Source organism: Cydia fagiglandana, chromosome 5 (assembly GCF_963556715.1).
Source record: "Cydia fagiglandana chromosome 5, ilCydFagi1.1, whole genome shotgun sequence".
In the NCBI taxonomy this organism is placed as follows: Eukaryota; Metazoa; Arthropoda; class Insecta; order Lepidoptera; family Tortricidae; genus Cydia; species Cydia fagiglandana.
Genome location: NC_085936.1, coordinates 21,634,686 through 21,655,738, shown reverse-complemented (window position 1 = coordinate 21,655,738; position 21,053 = coordinate 21,634,686). Strand labels below are relative to the sequence as shown.

General features: G+C 34.2%; 1 protein-coding gene and 1 non-coding gene across 2 annotated transcripts in view; both read right to left on the bottom strand.

Moving 5' to 3' along the window:
* The window catches only part of LOC134664666 (lachesin-like), a 98,770-nt gene that overhangs the window by 55,409 nt on the left and 22,308 nt on the right, over positions 1-21,053 (bottom strand). The window lies entirely within an intron of this gene.
* Trnat-cgu (transfer RNA threonine (anticodon CGU)) lies at positions 16,322-16,398 on the bottom strand. Its single transcript has one exon. It is a non-coding gene; the product is annotated as a tRNA-Thr (tRNA).

Below are 21,053 nucleotides of genomic sequence, written 5' to 3'. Positions count from 1 at the left end.
CTCTATGCTTCATGAATGATCTCTAAATTATATCTAAACTAAGTTGGTTATATCAAAATTTGTTCAGTCGTATTTGGGATACTCATGAACATGTCTATGGGCAGATAAATATATTGGGAACCACGTTTCATACTGGGTAATGATAATTTTGTGAATTAGTCTTGAGCTTTATATATTTGGCAAAAAAATAAGTGATTGTTATCACATTTGCCACATTTTATTCTGTTATTCTGTAAAATCTAGATACATAATGTGGAAGTAATACATAGGATGAAAAAGTTAAAAGAAAGGGCTTTGATTATTATAGAAAAATATCAGTCAGTTATCAAGGCTAGCACACAAAATTATAATGTATAGGGTATGGAATAATGTAAAATATCGTTTTTATTGATGTTCAGAAAACAATTTTCAGTCACATATTACAGACATCATTAATTGCTTAACATATAAAATAAATTCTTCTTTAGTAGTCTGCAGATTTGACATTTTGTAGTAGTATCAAGTCAGTAGACCTTAGGCTGGTCATACTGGAACAGACGAGTTTGCTCCTTTGCAGCCTTGTTGATCAATACATTCTGAAATCAGAAAAATAAATTAAATTAGTGTTTATTGCTTGAGTTAATTGGTCTCAGTATTTGGTTAACAGATGACATAAAACTAGAGTAATAAGTTTGGAAATAAAGATTTCAAATATACAGTTTATAGGGGGAATTCAGTTAGTAATTTTCTGCCATTCCCTGGTTATATACATAGCATAAGGGCAGCTATTTACTAGTTCAAATTTAGTCATTACAAAAAAATGTAAGAATGTATGTATGCATGTTAGGTTCAGTTAAATTTAATAGCATTGATAGAGCATACGGTCTTACATGCTTATTTTTAACTTATATTTATATAAATAAAAAAATGTTTAATACCCTTTTGGATTACATCAAACTTGAGTTCTGAACATTCTAGTTATGATATTAGTATTCTTCTTTGAGATAAGTCATTTTATTCATCTTCATTTCTGTCGCTGCGTTTGTTCTGACTTGAAACACAGGTGCGTTGCGTCATTGATAAGCGTTTGTTAGCATTTTATTTCACAGATTGTTGTTGTTGTTGTCCTATGGAGCTTCATTGATACGGCGGACCTTTGTGAGACAACACCATCCTCCTCCTCTCCTCACTCCTACCTCGCGTTTCGCATCCCTCCAACTCAGATCAGCTGTTTGTAGCTCAGGCGTCGACAGTATCTTGCCAAGTTTCACAGGACTTTTGTTTAAATGGTTTGGATCAGGAAGATGTGGAGAGTCAACCTTGATGATATGTTGGCGTAGCTTGAAGGGCTAAAATCTTAGTCACTTTCCACATTTTGTAGGCAAAAGGTAGCGCAGATTTACAATGGGTTTGAAGAAGGAAAGCAGTCACGTGACAACGGACAGGATTTATGGAGCAGGAGCAGCGCAACATTCTCTTTATCTTTCAGTAGATGTATCTATCCATTCTAGGTTGCTTCAATTATTTTAGACTGTGTTCCTGCCGCACTGCATAAGCTGTACCATTGTAGTTCTTGTATTGACACGAAAAGGTGTTGTTAGCTTGATGTTGTTGGAGCGAAGGGAAAGGTGTCGTCAGCACGAAGTTGTTGGTGTGCTGATGGAGGGTGTCTACGGCTTGATATCATTAGCGCAGAACAGGATCACCAAAATGATTTTCAGTTTGAAAGCTTGAGACGCCGGCGAATGGATGTTCTATCAGCTTATGTTGATCTGAAATTATGTAGTAAAATAAATGATCAAGGTGTTTTAAAAAGGTACAAGATCAAAGAGTTTAGTGTAAGAATTTTATATCACGGGGTAACAGTCCATATAACAGAATAGGGTAATGAGGTTTAGTAAAATAATGAACAATAGAGTTCATCTTGTCATACTAAAATATCGTTTGATTTTTAACAGCTTGGTCTTGGTACAATTATATTGTTTTTTGTTGTTACATGCTATATAATTTCAGATATACATAGATGTTTTATTTTGTAACATTTGACATCATGAAGTTTTCTTGACTCAGAAATCACTTATTTACAAGAGGTATAGATAATTTTGTACTTACATAAAATAAATTCCATTTGTTCCATACTATGCTGGTTGAAGCACAATGTAGACACACTTTAGCGGATCAAGTTTTCCATAGGTCATATAACCTAAAAAAGCAAAACAAGTTTATAAAAGGCAAAAGTATGAGTGTTAGAAATAAAATAAAGCTTGTTTATTAATGGGAATTCATTTATGAGGTTAAACAGGTAATTTATTTACAATAGTTCGGTTTAGATAATGTTTTACAATGAAAGAAAATACGTACCGGTCATTTTCACACTTTTGATTTTGTAGTCATTTTAGCTTCTTAGACAGCATTTTGTAATCATTATCCTAGTAAAATAGATACTATTTCGTTCATTGTTTGCTGCAAAATCGTATTGTAGTCATGTAAATAATATTTGAATCTGGAATCAAAACAAAAACCAATCATTGGAGGTTAGGAACAACGTACATAATTTCATACAACTATTTATACGGATTTATTAAAAATTAAGCAATATTCAATCTCTAAAATGTATACTCACTTGTTTTTTCCCAAACGTTTTAACACTTTAAACAAATATTAATTTAAACAGAAACTTTTTATTTCTCCATTACGACATTTGACATTTGTATGAGTGGACATAATTTTCTAGCGGTAATATCATCACGATACGTAAATCAAAATTAGATTCGGTAGTATGTAGTCACGTCTCTTTCTTCAGTACGATAAAAGAAAGGGACACACTGAAGTCAATACAATCTCAAATTGACGTTTTAAAGTGGCGAGAATGGAATAGGAAACGTACCATAGATAACAAGAAACAGAATGGCGTTTGCGTTTTGTTTCGTTGTGTTGACGGTTTACATTTGCGTTTTATTTCGTTATGTTGGATTAAAGGGCTCTACAGTTCTTACATCAAATTGCGTCCGGTTTTAAATTATTATAGTTCGAATGGTGTGTTATATAGTGATTATGTGGCGAAAAATATATAAAAGAAGAAGAAACAATAAAGAAAATTTATATAGCAGTGCATAGAAGAAAAGAAATCATAAAGGGAGAATTGATTGCGAAGAGAAATGTAAATCATAACAAAGCAAAATTGTTGCAGTCAAAAATGAATACTAATCACTGTCATGCTTATGTATGCAAGAAAGAGACATGTATAGAGGGAGAAAGAGAAGAACGATTCTTAGAGCGCTATTGTAAATAATAATTGAATTTGACACAAAGATTGTAGGAGAATAAACATGGGACAAGGAAAACTCTATCTCATAATAATGTTGGCGTCTGTACAAGATTTTGTGGTGTTTAATAAGTGTGAAAAATAAATGCGATTTTGTATTTGTTTCTATCTTCTTCTAACAAAGACCATTATGTAATTAATAGATAAGGAAAAATTACGTGAAGAGTGTTTATCACATCAATTCTAAAAATGTATTGTAACAAAAGTGTAGTGATAATAGTGTTAATAGTGAGTGATAGTGATTAAGATTCGTTCGCGAGTGTGAGTGTATAAGTGTGTGGGTGTGTGTGTTCATGTTCATTTCTATTTAGTGTAAAATATTAAATTGTGTTTGGAATTGTACTTATTAGAAAAAAAAAATATTTTATCAAGATTTTTACGTCGTAACGTCTATAGAGGTTTTTAAGACAGTAGACAAATGGAAACTTGATTGGAGCTTAGCCGACCAATGACGAGATATGAAGGTCTATACTCTATGGTAGGCCCTAACAAGAAAGAAATGAGACATAAGTTTGGATTTTTTTATGAGCAATGCGTAATAACGATTAAATCAGAGCAAAATGAAGAAGTGAAGGAAAAGAGCAATGACTGTGAGAATATTTTACTACAAGGACTGTAAGTAATGAATCTTTATTGAGATATTCGAGGTCTAAAATGACGACTCCATTATCGAAACTATGTTATCAACTTATCACTGTTTTCAGAGGAGAGCGAAGTGCCGCGATTGGTTCATTCAAACGACGAACGAGTTCGCGGACCTCACACAAAAAGAATTTTCAACTTGAGCGTGGAGTAAAATTACTGTAAGCATGACGGCAGGAATGGCGCGATTATGCTCAGTCTGGAGGATGTTTTATCTGTGACTATAAACAAAGTGGCCATCTTGATGTAAACATGTCACGTGTTTTCTTTGTATGTAAACAAAAACAAATTAATAAAGGGAGTAACCATTAATAAAGGGAGTGACTATTAATAAAGGGAGTGATCATTAATAAAGGAAGTAGGTTTGGAAGGAAAATCTCTATATAAAAATTTATATTTGTGATGATTTGCAAAATCAAAAATTTTATGTAGTAAAACTTTTGTTATAGTATGGGTTCGAATCCTAGTGAAGTATTTATTTATGTGTAGAACACAATATTTGTTCTTGAGTTGTGGTGTGTTTTGATGTAAGATAATATGTGGTGTTGAACTGAGATAGGACAATAATGGGTTTATTGGTATTTACTAGCATAATGTGTGTAATTAAGGTTGTTGTGGGCTTGTCCTGATTTGGTTTTATATATTCATTTATAAGTAATCTGGTTCAGTTTGGCTGGTTGCGAATCATGTATCATTTATTAAGTATTGTAAATGCATTACTGATACATACCAGTGTTTCAATACTATTCAGTAAGCAAAATTGGAGAATTTCTTGAGAGCTACAAGTTCATGTGATTTGCAAACAGTCATGTACATTTTAAATTGTAGGAGTTTGGAAATGTTGTTGTGGGTGTATGTTTTGAATACTTGGTATGAAATTTATAGGGTCAGTCCTTGGGTGTTTATGAAAATAAATCATCTTTGGTCCCCGTACACTTGTGTAACGAAGTGCTGGAGTTGAGGAATATTTTGATTGTAATAATCTTGTGATTCTTGCAAAACAATTATTGGCCTCCATGCATGGGATGAGAAATCTGGGTGTTATCCATTTGCCATTACAAACAGGTTTTGTTTCGGAGTCAATGGAAGCATACAGACTATTTGGTGATTTGACTATAGTCCTTGTTTTTCATAGATAACCTAACTTTATTGAGTTTTTACCTTGGTGGAACTCGGTATTGTGGACAGCAATGTGTATATTCTAGCATGATTATTTTTGGAAGCAGGCCGTGTTGCAAATGTTTGGTTTATAAGTTATTTTATAATTGCTTAAGTTCATTGCGTGATTAAAATACTCTAACGCATATAGGACTTATTTCGTAAAATTTTGGCTTATTTTATCAATAAAAATTCTGGCGTAACTCACAATAGCATTTTATAAAAGATTTGTTAGGGTTAAACTGAGTATTTTGAAAGTTTTTTTTTATGAGGTTTATTCATTTTAGGAATAATATCAATTAAATATTGTTATTCAAGAAATAGAAAATACTTCGAGTTCAGAAAACTTGTGTAAGTAGTTGATTTCCTTTTGTTTACCATATAAATATTTCATTCAAACGAGTTTTCAGACACGAGTATTGTGTAATGTAATATTGTAATGATTGTATTGTGGGGTTTGCGGAATGTATATATTAAAGGGTGGATATTACAATGGTAATTAAAATATATATATATATATATATATATAAAAAAAAAACAAATTAGAATTTTTGTGTTTAGGGAATTTTGTTTATCTTGATCATGTTTATAATGACGTTGGGTTTTTGAACAGAACTTAGACTTTGAACAGACTTGAGAGACAGAGTGAAACGTAAGACAAAATAAAGGTAAAAGGTTTTGGTAAAGGTTAAGGTAAAAGGTTTTGGTAAAGGTAAAAGGTTTTGGTAAAGGTAAAAGGTTTTGGTAAAGGTTAAGGTAAAAGGTTTTGGTAAAGGTAAAAGGTTTTGGTAAAGGTAAAAGGTTTTGGTAAAGGTTAAGGTAAAAGGTTTTGGTAAAGGTAAAAGGTTTTGGTAAAGGTTAAGGTAAAGGTTTTGGTAAAGGTTAAGGTAAAGGTTTGAAGGTAAAGGTATTGGTTTAAAGGTAAAACAGAATGTTCTGAGGTAAATCAGAATATTCTGAGAGACACTGAGAGACTGAGAAAGAGAGAAAGTTTTCGTTCAAAAACACAAAGTTAAAAATATGATCAACAAAGTTATGGATATTTCGAATATTTGAGATTAGGTCTGGGGGGAACAGGGGATCGTGAAGGGATTACAACGATCATTGTCAAGGAAATTTTGGTGTTAGGCTAGTTTTAAAGATACCAGTTTTAGGTATATTTCTTTGATAATGTGACACTCTACATGATGCAAATTTAATTTACACACCTGTAATCAATCTCAGGGTAAATCAATGAAAGATATTTTGAACTTTCAAGTATTTATTAGTTGTTTTGCCTTAGATTGGATATGGACATCACGCCATGAAAGGTAATTCTGGTTGGATTGCGAAAAATTGCGAGCTGGTTATTGGAACATGGGAATATTATTGTGGGAGGTTATACATAATAAAAGGAATAGTCATTCTTGGAGAAGACTGCCTTGTCTCCTCGTCAGTCCGTGCAACGTGGACGTGGTATCTGTATGTTAAGAAAAGTTAGCTTAAGGATACCAGGCGATTGGGCATAAGTAGTTTCTATTAGAGAATGTATTGATTCACAACCAGTGCACTTTATCCGAGAGTGGAAGTTCTGGCCTCTTTATAATTTTGACTCATGAATTTAATTTAATCGTTAAGGTTTGTAATTTTTTCGGGATTGACTGGTTATTACTGAGTAATGGTCATTTTTACAAATCACACTTATAATTTTCTCTATTTGATGATACTATCAACTTTGTGATTGGTAGTTATTCAGATTGGGTGAAATTACATCTTGGGGGGAGAAATATCGATAACCTTATCATTTTGGGGTGCGAATTGTTTTCTGTTTATAGAACAGGCGTTCTAATCACGTCAAACAACTTCGAAAGGGAGAACTGAAACGAGACAGATGACCTCTGTGCTCGTTCATCAAAGTTATGGGCATTTAGTTACATATAAAGATGTTTTTACATAGAAAAGAATTATTGGGAAAAATAAATTTATTCATAAAAATGTTCTCTGTCATCATTAAACTAATTAATTATAAGTTTGATTATATGTAAAGATGTTTTATATAAACTGTAAACATAAATAAATTGATAAAAAGATATATGGTTTACATAAGACATTGTAGACATCACTTATGGCAAAGTATGACAATATTAGTGTTCGCTTGATATAAAAAAACTTAATTTTGTTAATTACTACAAAACTAGAGAACTGATATACATAATTTCATTGTAAAATGAGTCATTATATGTGTATGGTACATAGGAATTTAATAATTAGTCAATCCATTAAAATAAATATTTCCTTCATACATATATGGAATAAGCAAATAAATTGAAAAATGAGAACCTGTTCTTGCTAATAATTGTTAAAACTATAGAAGCATATCATGATTCATTTATGTAGAATGTAATTAAGTAAGGCATTGAAATTTTATAATGTCTTAAAAGCTAAAATTTGCATATAATTCTTGAGTGTATTTATGTATGAATATAGACCAAGAAAAGCTAATTTTGTATGCCATTGTGAGACCAGGGGAATTTGGAAGTATGAGAGTAGTGTATTCTAGTCAATTTATAAAGCATATTGTATATAAAAATGGGACATTTAAATAATAAAAGATCACATTTTTACTAGTACTAATGGAATTTTGCAAGGAAAGTTCAGTTGTAAAAAAAAACATGAAAATAGTGATTGTATTGTTAAATAATGCCATAGTAAATTAGATTATAAGCTTAAGAATTAGTTTTAGCCATAAATAAGAGTGGAAATACTAAAAAAACTCCACATAAACATGCAAATAAAATGTTAGATTGTTTTTGTCCATTACTTCAAAATTATAGAGTTTTGATGGAAGAAATTTATTGAAAATCGTAGATAAAAAATAAATACATCCAATTTTGCTTAAAAAATCAATTGGAAACTAGTAATTTTTGTAAAAAGTAAGAAAAACAATTTTCATAGGAAAATTTGCAGTATACGGGGTCATTGAAAAATGGACCTTAATTTCATATATATAAAGTTCAAATTTGCTTGCACTCCCTAGCTAAAAAAAATGCATGTTGTGGTTGTTAGAAGAGTACAAAGATATTTTAGGCGACGATGGTGACGATGGTGACGAAGTCGACGATTGTAACCATGGTTACGAACAAAACAAAATAATACCAAAATTTAGGGGGTATAAATAGACGGGCCAAAAGCCTAGGAGATTCATTCAGTCTACAGCAGCCAAACCAAGAAGAGCTCCAGGAGAAGAACCAAGAAGAAGGAAGAGATCCAGAGAAGCCCCAAGGACCGAAGCGGAGCCCTAGCAGAGCCTGCGCAGCCCGGGACGCCAGCCACAGAAGACTGAAGACCTTCAGCGGAGTCGAGTCGCCGAAGATCTACGGTGGCGCCTCTGGAGTCCAGAGGAGCCCTAGGACATCAGCTGAGCCCTAGCGGGCATTCTCCGAACAACTTCGGGCAACGGGAGCTGCTTGCAGAGCTACAAGGGCCAGGTAGCCGAGCATCAGAGCGGGGTCCAGGGAATCCTGAGCTACCCACTTCATAGAAGCCTTCAATTCTCCGGGTGAGTGTTTATAAATTCATAAAGTTGTGTTTTCTTTTAATTTGAAAAACTTAATACTGGTCTTTACTTTAGAATATTTTGGCAATGCGAATTTTATTGTAGTAGTAGTAGAAAAACACTTTATTGTACAAAAATCAAAGCGAAACAAGAAAAATAACATTAATCATTTGCATAAAGGTGAACTTATCTCTTCCAAATAACTTTTGAGCAAATGAATTGTTTTCTATGATCATCTTTAAAATAGAGTGATATTAAATAAAAAAGCTTCAACTATGGCAATATGAAATTATGTGCTATTGATATTAAACATGGAAATTTTGATTCTAAAGAGATTTGATACTGAATTAATGAAAAATAATGTGCTTTTGCTCAAGAAAAATTGAGTGATTCATAAAATGTGAATAAAATTGGAATGAAGCCTTAACCAGAGAATAAGGCCTGGTGTAAAAAAGTATGCCAAAACACCCTGTTCAGATTTCATGATGTGGTGAACGACGGAAAGCTGAAGCGAAGCCGTAAGTCTGTGGGGGTAAGAGAACCTCTCCTGCATTCTGTGTTCAATACCATTTATAAATATTGATTGAAACTTGAACAGTTTATAATTTATTTGTATGTATTTATATATGGGCTTTAATCTGGTTTTGTTTGCGGGTAAAATTTGTAATAGGAAGCATGTTAAACTTAGGCATTGTCAGTCAGAATACTACTGCTTAGAAAATTTACAGGATCTATGCGGTCATGGAGCCTTCGCTTCTGCAAGCCTTCACGTCAAAGAAATTCAAATGAATTGATTCTGTTTATATTCATTTTTAGTAGGGACACCTAGTTTTGCAAATTTTTGTACAAATAGCTTTGAATTTAATCAGAGATTTTAGTCTTTTAGTATGAGAGTTAGATTTTCGTTCCGTCATAAAACAAATCGCGTTGATAGGCTCGCTGGTTTTTTCTTATGGATTCTTTTCCAGCTTATGTAAGATACGAATCCTTGGTCGAGACTGTAGGGTAAGTCGAGGCAGGCAACTTCTTAGGGACTAAATCATTTAAACTAAAACAAAACCTCTCAATCAAAATAATATAAAATCAATTTTTCAGTTAATAAATGCCTTAAAATCTATTCTGTTGTTTGCTTTAGTAATATATCTCTCTCTCTCTCTAAAGAACCTGAGTTGCTACTCTTCACAGTGTAGAGTCCTACCACTTGATCACAAGCCTGGCCAATTTAGTTTGTAAGATAAGCCACACATGCATGGAGCCCTGGTCCTGATAAGGTTAGAATTAGGATCTTCAATTATGGTAAGTATTCAGTTTAGGGAAACTTTCAAGTGTTTTATTTTAGGGGTGAATGTTGGGGTATTATTGGGCCGTCATCGTCTAGATAAGTAGAGTTAAGGCTGGGGTTCGTTTCAGACTCCATTTTTAACCGACTTCCAAATCCCAAAGGAGGAGGTTATCAATTCGGTTGTATGTTTTTTATTTTTTTTATTTTTTTTATTTTTTTTATTTTTTTTATTTTTTATGGTTGTTACTTCATATCTCCGTCATTACTGGACCGATTTTGAAAATTATTTTTTTGATTGAATGTATATGCATACAGATTGGTCCCGTTTCTGTCAAAACCCAGTTCTGATGATGGGTTCCATGAGGAATCGAGGAAACTCCTCAAATGTTAAAGGCACACATATAGTGATTTTTGGGTTTTTATCATCAAATCAAGCATATACATCCAAAAGAGTGACATTTGATGAAGTGGAACTGCTGATGATGATCAGAACGGAACTCCTCAACGACGCATAGTTCACGGTTTGCGATTTGTCCTCTTCGTTATGTTTGTTAAGCAAGTTCAGTTTTTAATGCACATTTTTGTCAAGCTCGAGTTCTGATGATGGGATCCATGAGGAATCGAGAGAACTCCTCAAATCTTAAAGGCATGCGTATAGAGATTTTTGTATTTACATCAGAAAATTAAGCATTTTCATTAAAAACTGTCGCATTTGATGAAGTGGAACTGCTGATGATGACCAGAACAGAACTCTTCAACGACGCATAGTTCACGTTTCGAGATTTTTCCTCTTCGTTATGTTTGTTAAGCAAGTTAAGTTTTTAATGCACATTTTTGTCAAGCTCGAGTTCTGATGATGGGATCCATAAGGAATCGATGGAACTCCTCAAATATTAAAGGCATGCGTATAGAGATTTTTGTATTTACATCAGAAAATTAAGCATTTTCATTAAAAACTGTCGCATTTGATGAAGTGGAACTGCTGATGATGATCAGAACAGAACTCTTCAACGACGCATAGTTCACGTTTCGAGATTTTTCCTCTTCGTTATGTTTGTTAAGCAAGTTAAGTTTTTAATGCACATTTTTGTCAAGCTCGAGTTCTGATGATGGGATCCATAAGGAATCGAGGGAACTCCTCAAATATTAAAGGCATGCGTATAGAGATTTTTGTATTTACATCAGAAAATTAAGCATTTTTATTAAAAACTGTCGCATTTGATGAAGTGGAACTTCTGATGATGATCAGAACAGCACTCTTCAACGACGCATAGTTCACGTTTGACGATTTTTCCTCTTCGTTATGTTTGTTAAGCAAGTTAAGTTTTTAAGCCACATTTTTGTCAAGCTCGAGTTCTGATGATGGGATCCATAAGGAATCGAGGGAACTCCTCAAATATTAAAGGCATACGCATAGATTTTTTTGTGTTTTCATCATAAAATCAAGCATTTACATTAAAAACTGTCGCATTTGATGAAATGGAACTGCTGATGATGACCAGAATAGAACTCTTCAACAACGCATAGTACACATTTGGTGATTACGAATTTCGATTTTGACTTGGACTGGGTCCCGGACTCGGACCCAGAACCGGACTCATACCCGGATCCGGTTCGGACCCGGATCCGGACCTGGACTCGAACCCGGGCTCGGACCCGGACTCGGACCCGGACTCAGACCCGGACTCGGACCCGGACCTTGACCCGGAAAACCACTAGGATACCTTAACTAAATAAACCACTATGATTACCTACCATAAAATGTGTAAGTATATAAGTATGATGATGCCAATCTTACTAGCCCCTCCCGCTTAAACCCCCGTACACCGCACCGTATGGGCCGTTAAGTGGGTTAGGTTAGGTTTGAACTGCGATCCTCACAGAACTGAACTGCTATCAGAGAAGTGGGTTAGGTTAGGCTAGAACTACGACCCTTACAGAAGCGAAATGCTAGTAAAAAAGTGGGTGGTTTTACCTCCTTTTCTACATAGTGTACCATCTACAATAATCTTTCACCGGCCCCCATAGAAGTCGGTTTTTTTTCTTAAAAATTATACTATATCCATATTCATAAAAATGTCATGTGTTTTATGTGATCATCAGAATATGAATATACATTAAATTCCCAAAATAAATTTTCTCTCTAACCTCATATAATAAATGAATGAATGAATAAATTGAAACTACGGTTAAAATACATCAAATCGTGTAAAATGGTCTCTATAATGTAAATATTCAGGAGGAAAATGGGAACGTTTGTATGGGGAAGCAGTCGTGCAATTTCTTTTTAAAATTTCTTCGTAGATAAACACAGATTCCTTCAGGGTGTTTTCTTTACGGTGGCAATATCTTCATTTAAAACTAGTTATTATGATTATTGGTTTATTTATTTATATCTAAAAATTCAAAATAAACAGCAAAAATCTATCAACGCCACATAATTACATTCATCACATTCTAATAAGTACATCATGTGTTTTTATTTACATAAATTTAGTGCGACAGTGAAATGAGCTGCAGCGACACCACAATACGCCTTGCTTGCTCTATCTCGAATCTCAGAAACAGTGCCAGTATGTCAACGGCCTTAGGATTGATATCCAACCAAACTTGGCTAGAACAATGGCGGCTCTCGAGACGTGCAATTAAGCTGACAAAGGTCTGATTACGCGAATTTAAAACGGCATTGTCTGAGTTTCGACAGTTCACTGTAGTGACGGATTGTTGAGGAAAGTTTAGTGCGTGGTGGAGGACTTTTGAGCTTTAAAGGGGCCAACAGATTACCAGTTCGTCTGATGATATTCGTCTGTTAGTTACTCGCAAAAGGTCACACACTAACATTTCCATTTCAGGTTGTGGTCTGACTGAGAAGTTACCCCCAAAGTCCCCTACCTGACAAGGGCCATAAAAGATTGATGTTTTGTAGGGTATTTTAAAAATCAAAAGACATATACTTCTCTTAAATAGAAAATGGAAAGATGGTTTTTAGAAATACTTAGGAGATTTCATTCTTAAGTTTAATTCTTGTGAAACCAAAATCACTAACACTATTGATATTTATGTATTGCGCTGCATAGAAATAAAAGTGCAGAAACATTAATCACAACATTACACATTTACTTCGTTTCCCTCTCCATTCAATTAACACTCATTCCATTCTTCTTTTCTTAAATATTGAGACCACACTCATCAGTAAACCCATACCCGTCTTACTTTCCACAATCTGAACCCAACCCCGCATCTGACATAAAAAATCTCATAATAGAAAACGGCGATCGAGCGTTATTGTCTCAGCAGGAATCCAATTTACCCCAAACACTGTTTCAGTCACTGATTCTTATGTCATATCGTGTAGGGGCTATTATGCAATAACAAATTACTGGGGTCAAGGCCTTGTATTAACCCAAAAAGGATATCGTCCGCTAAATTCTTGAACCAAGATTCGTGTTGACTCGCGAATGAGTGAAAATTATTGTGGCATTGTTGTGTCTAAATTGATAAAGTTTTCTAATATACATTAGTGTTTTGAGTGTAAGAAATCGATGGTTACTGGAGTCATCGAGCGCGAAAATTTCGATTTTCTTGTCCACCCACTCTGAGTTCCCTTAATATGTAACCTACAATTTTATCATGCTTGTCATAGTTCAAAACATTACATTTTCTTGGATACTTACATTTTAAACGTTACATTATCTTTATTCTGGACTCTGGAGTAGGAATTAAAATATAAGTTAAAATAATAAATATAAATCCACATAACAATTCAACCACATCAAACAAAGTTTAATATAACTCAATTTATGAGTAATAAATACGTTCATATGTTCTGTCGTGACATATTCACATTTAATTATGTGGCATCAAACGAACACATAATAAAAACAATTCCAATATAATTTAAAAATATCCAAAAAAATACAAACTACTTTCCCGCTTTAAAATAAAGCTTATGAATACATATATCAAATATATCGTCATTATTATTTAGAAAAAGCAAAGAGCAAGCACAGCAGTTACGTATCATAAACCTTAAGTACCATTGCAGAAACTGTCACTCCAAGCATTCACAGAACACATGATCATGATTACCAACTCCTTCCCAATATTACTTGATCCCACGACCCATAATAGTCACGTCAGTCACGGCTAACAGTTTTACTGGTTTGGTTTGATCGTTCAGCATTATATGAATGAGTATCTTCGAAGGGATTTTGTGTACCGTACATTGATATCGGAAAACGATAATAGCGCGCGATTAGCGCTACAAAGGCGTTATCGTTCGTTCGTTCCGGGTCGGTGCGTAAATTGTGCGCAGCTATCTGCTCACGGCGCGGCGCATCTTCAATTAGCAGATATGCGTTTAACGCAAATTCGTAACAAAGGCTCGAACATTATCAGAGCTGAAAACGCGATTGCTATTTAATCCGTTACTCGATTTGGCTAGCAAAACGAAATCGAGGTGTGCATAGTTTAATCATCCACTGCAGTTGTTGCGATTCTTGTTTTAAATTTTTTGAAACTAAAATAAACAGCGTTATATAAAAGCAAACAACATCTAGGTACTAAACATATATGAATTAGATTATTATTAAGAGCCCACTGTGTCCCACTGCTGGGTAAAGGCCTCCCCCTCTTTTTCCAGTCGTGCGATCTCTCGAAAAGGAGTCTTAGTTATCCCCCCATCGCCGATTACATAATTTTCTTAGGATGTAAGAATTTCTTTGAATTGCAAGTTATTACATGTACATGTTCTAGTTTCAATTTATACATTTGATTAAAACCACTCCACTTTAACATTGTAAATAATACGCTAGTTTGCGACGCTCATCTTAAAAGCCATCTCTCGTAGGTATCTCTATTTCTCTGGCGTCATGCGCTAAGCAAGCAACAAATTTGGTTAGGAGAACGCAAGAATATATAAACCATATACATAACAAGCAGCTACCTTACATTCAAAAGGTTACATGTTTCTATAAAACTGGTATAAATATGTAATGTTTTGGTTAGAGAACGAACTAGAATGTCTCTACGAGAGACTTAATGCATACATAATAAGCTTTCATGTCATTCGTGCATCGTTTTAGCGGGAATGGATTTAAGGATTTTGGATACCTAGTACTCGTAAAATGTTGGTTAGCGGATTAAGCAAACTTCACTTTGAAAATACCTAACTTTAATTACACGTTACCTTACTTCAATTATATATATATAACATATATATATGGGATATTTTCTGCTTGGCCTTAAGGTTGACTGGTAGAGAATGCCTCATGGCATTAAGTTCGCCTTTTGTACATTAAGTTATTCTTTTGTGCAATAAAGTTTTAAATAAATAAATAAATAATTATACGTACAAATAAATTAATCAGGTTCGAATTTACTGTTTCGGGAGAATGAGAAAAGTAAGGTTTTTGTACGTTCACTGGACGATTTAACCAATTCCAAATATGATACGGTTAATTTCTGTTTGTGTAGTATACACAATATTAACCATCAATATGGCAAGACATGAAGTAATGGCATCAGTAAACCCATATTTTAAATTTCATACTATTAAAATGCGAAATTTATATTGAAAAAAATACATACAAATACCTGCTCTACTATACGTTCATACGTACCTATTGTACTGGACGTACAATAATTTTTGGTGAATGATAATATTTTATAATTTTTCGGTCTTTTTATTGCAACTACATACTGTTTGCTTCTGACAGTCTTCAAAATGTAAAAATCAACTGACGTAATGATATTCTGATTCTCGGTTTATTCCCCGTATTTCGCGGTCCAAGAAAAGGCTTGCACCTGGCAGCTGCCAGAACCTGCTTATTATTTAATACCTTGATGCCTCCGACAGCGAACATACCTTTAAAGTTGTAGGGAATTTTAAAATTTAAAATTCCGTTGCACTGGCAAGGTTTTAATTGTACTTTTTTGTAGGTTGTTTTGAACGAGGGTTCACTTTTCCCTAAACAATCTGTTGTGTGTATGATGTTGTGGCTTTGATAAAGGTACCTGTAGTAGCAAAAAAACTGTTTTCCTACTTATAATTACAACAAGGCCTTCTTTGAAGTAATATTATTTATCGTATGGCATTATGCACTATGTTTTTAAATATTAAGCTTTGTTTTTACTTAAGTATCTAGAATATTAAATTATTCCAATAAAATTAACTTTTCCCTTGAAATAAAAAATGAACGCTGATCAATTGAAATTAGAAGAGACAATAAAAAAAAACAAGTAAAAAAATTTCCTATCTAATTAGGCACCAAACAGTCTGATTACCTATATCATTACTAAGTATGTAATTATTAAGTATTTTACTACTACTACTATAGATATGACATCTTTTGATTTTTAAACAGAATTAAATAGGTTCACTAAAGAAAAAGTCCACTGGTGGCCAAGGTGGGAATCGAACCCGCGTCTTCAGCTTACGCGGCTAACGTCCTTACCTTACCACTAGACCACCCGGCCACGGCAGTACTCATCCCAAATTATCTAGTGTATGCTATTTTTGAAAAGGCTTGGCGCCTTTGACCTATTTACTCTAAGGGCGAGTAATGTGTGCTTGCACCTCCTATACGGATCCTTTACTGGTTTACGCTATAGCGAGAGAGATGGTGCCCTAGTTGGATCTTTTGTTTTGTCTGTCATTTATCTTCTATTAGTTCTTATTATTCTTTCTCATCCAAATAAAATTTCCACTTTTTATTCCAATCATTAATACCAACGATCACTAATTCCGAATTACTCCGATAAATCACCTCAATGTTTAACCCCAGCGAGACGGATGGAGTGTTTTTCTATAAAGTACCAGAGAATTGCCAGTAATTTAGTGAACACCGAAAGGGTGGGCCATGGCCATTTGTTATGGGCCCATAGCCGTTTTTATGAAAGCACTCTCGAGATAAACCCTCCGGATGATAAATAATACTTGTATGCTACGACCGACTTTATTCCGCCTGGTTGACATATGACTGACTGTTTTTTAGGAAAATAATGCGAGTGCCAGTTTAATAAAATGTCTGCTTTATTATGTGGGTTTTGTTCTGTTTTATTCCGTTTGTTTCAATTAACGGTTGTGTTTTGTTATAATTAAGCATGCAGTTTTCGTAAACATTATAAATGGGTGCATTAAAATTAGTTGCTGAGGTTTTGTGTGTTCAACACGTTATTTACCTGACACAGTTATTATTGCTTGCGGAATCACGTTTTATGTACTTACCTAATAGTAATTACACAAGTGGAAGTGAAAATACAATGACTAAAATTTAAAACCACGTCTTACTAGACCTTATACTATTTACATTCTTCTTCTTCCTCGCGTTATCCCGGCATTTCGCCACGGCTCATGAGAGCCTGGGGTCCGCTTGTCAACTAATCCCATGATTTGACGTAGGCAACTAGTTTACATTACACTACACTACTAGTTACTACTAGTTACTAGTAGTTAGTTATACTATTTACATTAATGACCAAAATTTCGATCGTCACTATTCACTTCCCTATTCATTCTTACTGTCCAAAAAATCTAATGTCTCAAATGACTCTCATCTCAAACCCCTTACGTTAGTCAAAGACTACCATAACGTCCCAAGCCATTGTAACATAATGTCGGGAATCATTCTCGGCTTGCGGCGCGTCACCTGCCCACGGATAGATGGCCCTCGTCTGGCGATTGATGCTGCGAGTGCTACGTGACGCCGTTGGTCGTGTTCTCATTGCTGTGATGACCGGCGAGAGTTTTCCGACAAAAACCAAACAGTTTCAATAAATAAAGTAATATGTCATATGTATTTGTGTGTGTGTGTGTCTGTGTGCGTGTTTAAATGTAGTATGTGTGTGTATGTATAGTGTAATATGTCATCGAGATAAGTTGAAAAAAAACTGCGCTAACCTGTTGTACTTACTTGCGTGGTTTTTGCATGTAATAAATTTTTCCAACCTCTTACCGCGGAAACACTAATACACAAACAAATGTACGACTGGCACGTATGGAGGACCAAGGGGGAGGCCTATGTTCAGCAGTGGACGTCTTATGGCTGAAATGATGATGATGATGATGAAATGTAACGAATCACTACTTATATAACTTGACACGCTTTTCACCTCTCGACGAGATATTATTATGTTCCTACAATGAAATTGTACACAATCTTGAAACAACTATCAGTTTCTCTGTATCTTGTACCTTGTCTCTCAAATCTCGGTCTCTCTTCCACCTACAATCGTTAGTTGATAATGAAAAAGGCGGCTGAAAATTAAATACGTGCCGGCCATACAGAGTAGCTTGATGTAATTAAGTACAGATTAAAAGCTTAGAACTTTTATAAGTATTGCCGTTCTACTTAGCCCTTACTTAGCTTATGTATTATCACAACTTTTGAGGCTGGATGTACCTACATAATTATCACAGTTATCGCTTAACCATCTCATAAAATATACCTACCTATATATAAAAAAATATATAAGTACGTAAAGATTATTTTTATGAAAAACAGCCGAACGAATTTATTTCATAATTGAAATAATACATAAACTAAACATAAAACTAATTAAAAAATAAATATAAATATAAACTTAAGTAATAAGTATAAAAACAGCACAGATTAGGACTTATATTGAGAATACCAAAAAAGCTTAGGTCTTTCGAAGCTGCAAACTTATACGGTACTGGTTGTGGCCCTGATACCATAAAGAAATCATAAATAGTTGTTAGTTTGCGATTTTAATGTTACAGGGTAGACTGAGATACACATTCTTCGGATTTAGTTGTCGGTAGTGAAAGTGCTAGCAAATTTTGCCTTCCTCGTTGTTTAATTAAGTTGAAGCGTCTAACAGAGTATTGTAATTATTAAGACGTGTATGGTAATATATTATTAAAATTAAGTTTACGTTGAAATGAGGCAACGCTTGATAATTTGATTTGGCTTTGTTAGAAAGCTGTGTACATAAGACTTAATCAAGCCAAATTGATGAATAAGATGAAATTAAATTAAATTGTTGAACAATACTAATAAGTTTTAGTATTATTTTTATAAACAGCGAACATTCAATAAAAGTTCATTGTTTAAACGAATATATTTTAACAAACTTTTAATTTACTAACATATTTTTGGTAATTCCCGTCTTTTGCTGACGATCACATAAATAAAATTGCGATACATTTTTTAGAACAAATATTGCAATTAAGTTTTTAACGAGTCCTTTAACTTCCTATAACTTACCGTTAATGAAAAAAGTGACCTATGATTTCTTTTACAAAATTATATTTTAACATCGACGGTGGAAAGGAGAAACCATGTACCTTTATAAAGTAAGGACGCTAAGCACGATGAAATTCATACATTGGCCTGCCATTTCCTATTTCTATCGTGCATAATAATATAGCTGTCTCGCCGATGATGCCAGCGGTCAATGTCACTGTGTCGGCGGGAAAGCAAATATAACTGATGCACGTGCGATAGATATAGGAAATAGCGAGTTAATGTACAAAATTCTTCATGCATAGCATCCTCACTTTAGTATATTTGGACTATCATAGCTGAGTGTGAGTGAATTAAATCAAATTAATATATATATTTCTCGACACGATTTTATTCCAAATTCCATAATTTAATTCCTGAATATCTCCATGTGAAGGACGAGCGAAAAACACTTAATGATTTCAATTTGCCCGTACAATTTCTGCAGCTCGGTAGGAACCAATATTTATTAACGATTATCGAGCGGGCGTCGGCAATGGGATTCATTAAATTTTCAATGTCCAATTTCGTTGCCTGCAACGACAATTTAAATACTTTCAGTCCTTTTATAAATCTTTAAATATTTTCGACGGCACCATTGATTTTATTCACACGTGTATAAAAGGCGTAATTAAATTTAGCTATCGGGATACAGTTTTAATTTAATTCATCAGAAATGTAGTTTATTTTCTTGCTGCTTGAAATTATACAAATAAGTATTAATCTATAAAAACGATACAATAAAATGTAGGAGGTACCAGTCATTGAAACCTATTTTTGTAGAACAGTCACCAGAGTAAAGAAAGGATGGTTAGCACGAGTAATTTTGTACATTGACCCGCCTATTCCTGTCTCTATTGCACGCGCATAATTTTACTGCTGTCCCGCCCATGATGCTGGCAATGTCTCTGAGCGAGCGGAACAGCAATATAGTTATGGTTACTTTTCCATACACTTTTCGTCGGGTAGATGCACAAATCTCTGTTTTGACATTTTGCTGGGACATCAGTCAGCCGCGACCACGACCAGTGAAACCTGTGTCGAAACGTCGGTAAATCAAGGTAATTGAATATAATTCGCGTTAGACCCGTCTATAATGTGAGTTAATATAGTTATGAGCGTGCGATAGAGATCGGAACAGGCAGGTCAATGTACAAAATATTCGTTCTAAGCGTCCTTTCTTAAGAAAAAAATCCTAGTACCTAACTGCAATCCCGCAGTCATAAAAATAACAGTAAAGTACCAGTAACAGAGCAGACTAGGGGCATATTTCACCCAGAAGTTAAGCTTAGCCATACATCAGGGCATTGCGGCCAGTATTTTGGGGACAATGCCCAGGCTTGTCGACGGTTAATTTTATAAATTAGTTTTTTTTGTGCGATTTTTAGTTAGTTTCACAATTACAATTAATTACAAATATATTAGTACGGTGTGGACAATAAAATAATTATCCCATAAGGGGTCATCCATTAATTACGTCACACCAATTTCTAGGTTTTTTGCCCCTCCCCCCCCCTTGTCGCACTTGGTCACATTTGGCAAACCCCTCCCCCCCTAGTGTGACGTCACATTTTTTCTACGAAATCGCCAAATCGAATTAAGTAAGTACCTAAGTATTATTAATATTTTACCAAAATATTTTTGACGATATAAATATTAGTAATTTTATAACCCAAAACTGCTTAGGAAAGAAAATTAAACGATTAAAAACTATTTTCGTTTTAAAAACTTGTTATTTAAATGTACAGCGAGCTAAATAATTTAAATAAATTTTCGGTTACTGATGAAGTTAAAGTGACGTCACAAAGTTTGTGTCTCCCCCCTCCCCCATGTCACAATATGTCACATTTTCTTGACCCCCTCCCTCCCCCTAAACGTGTGACG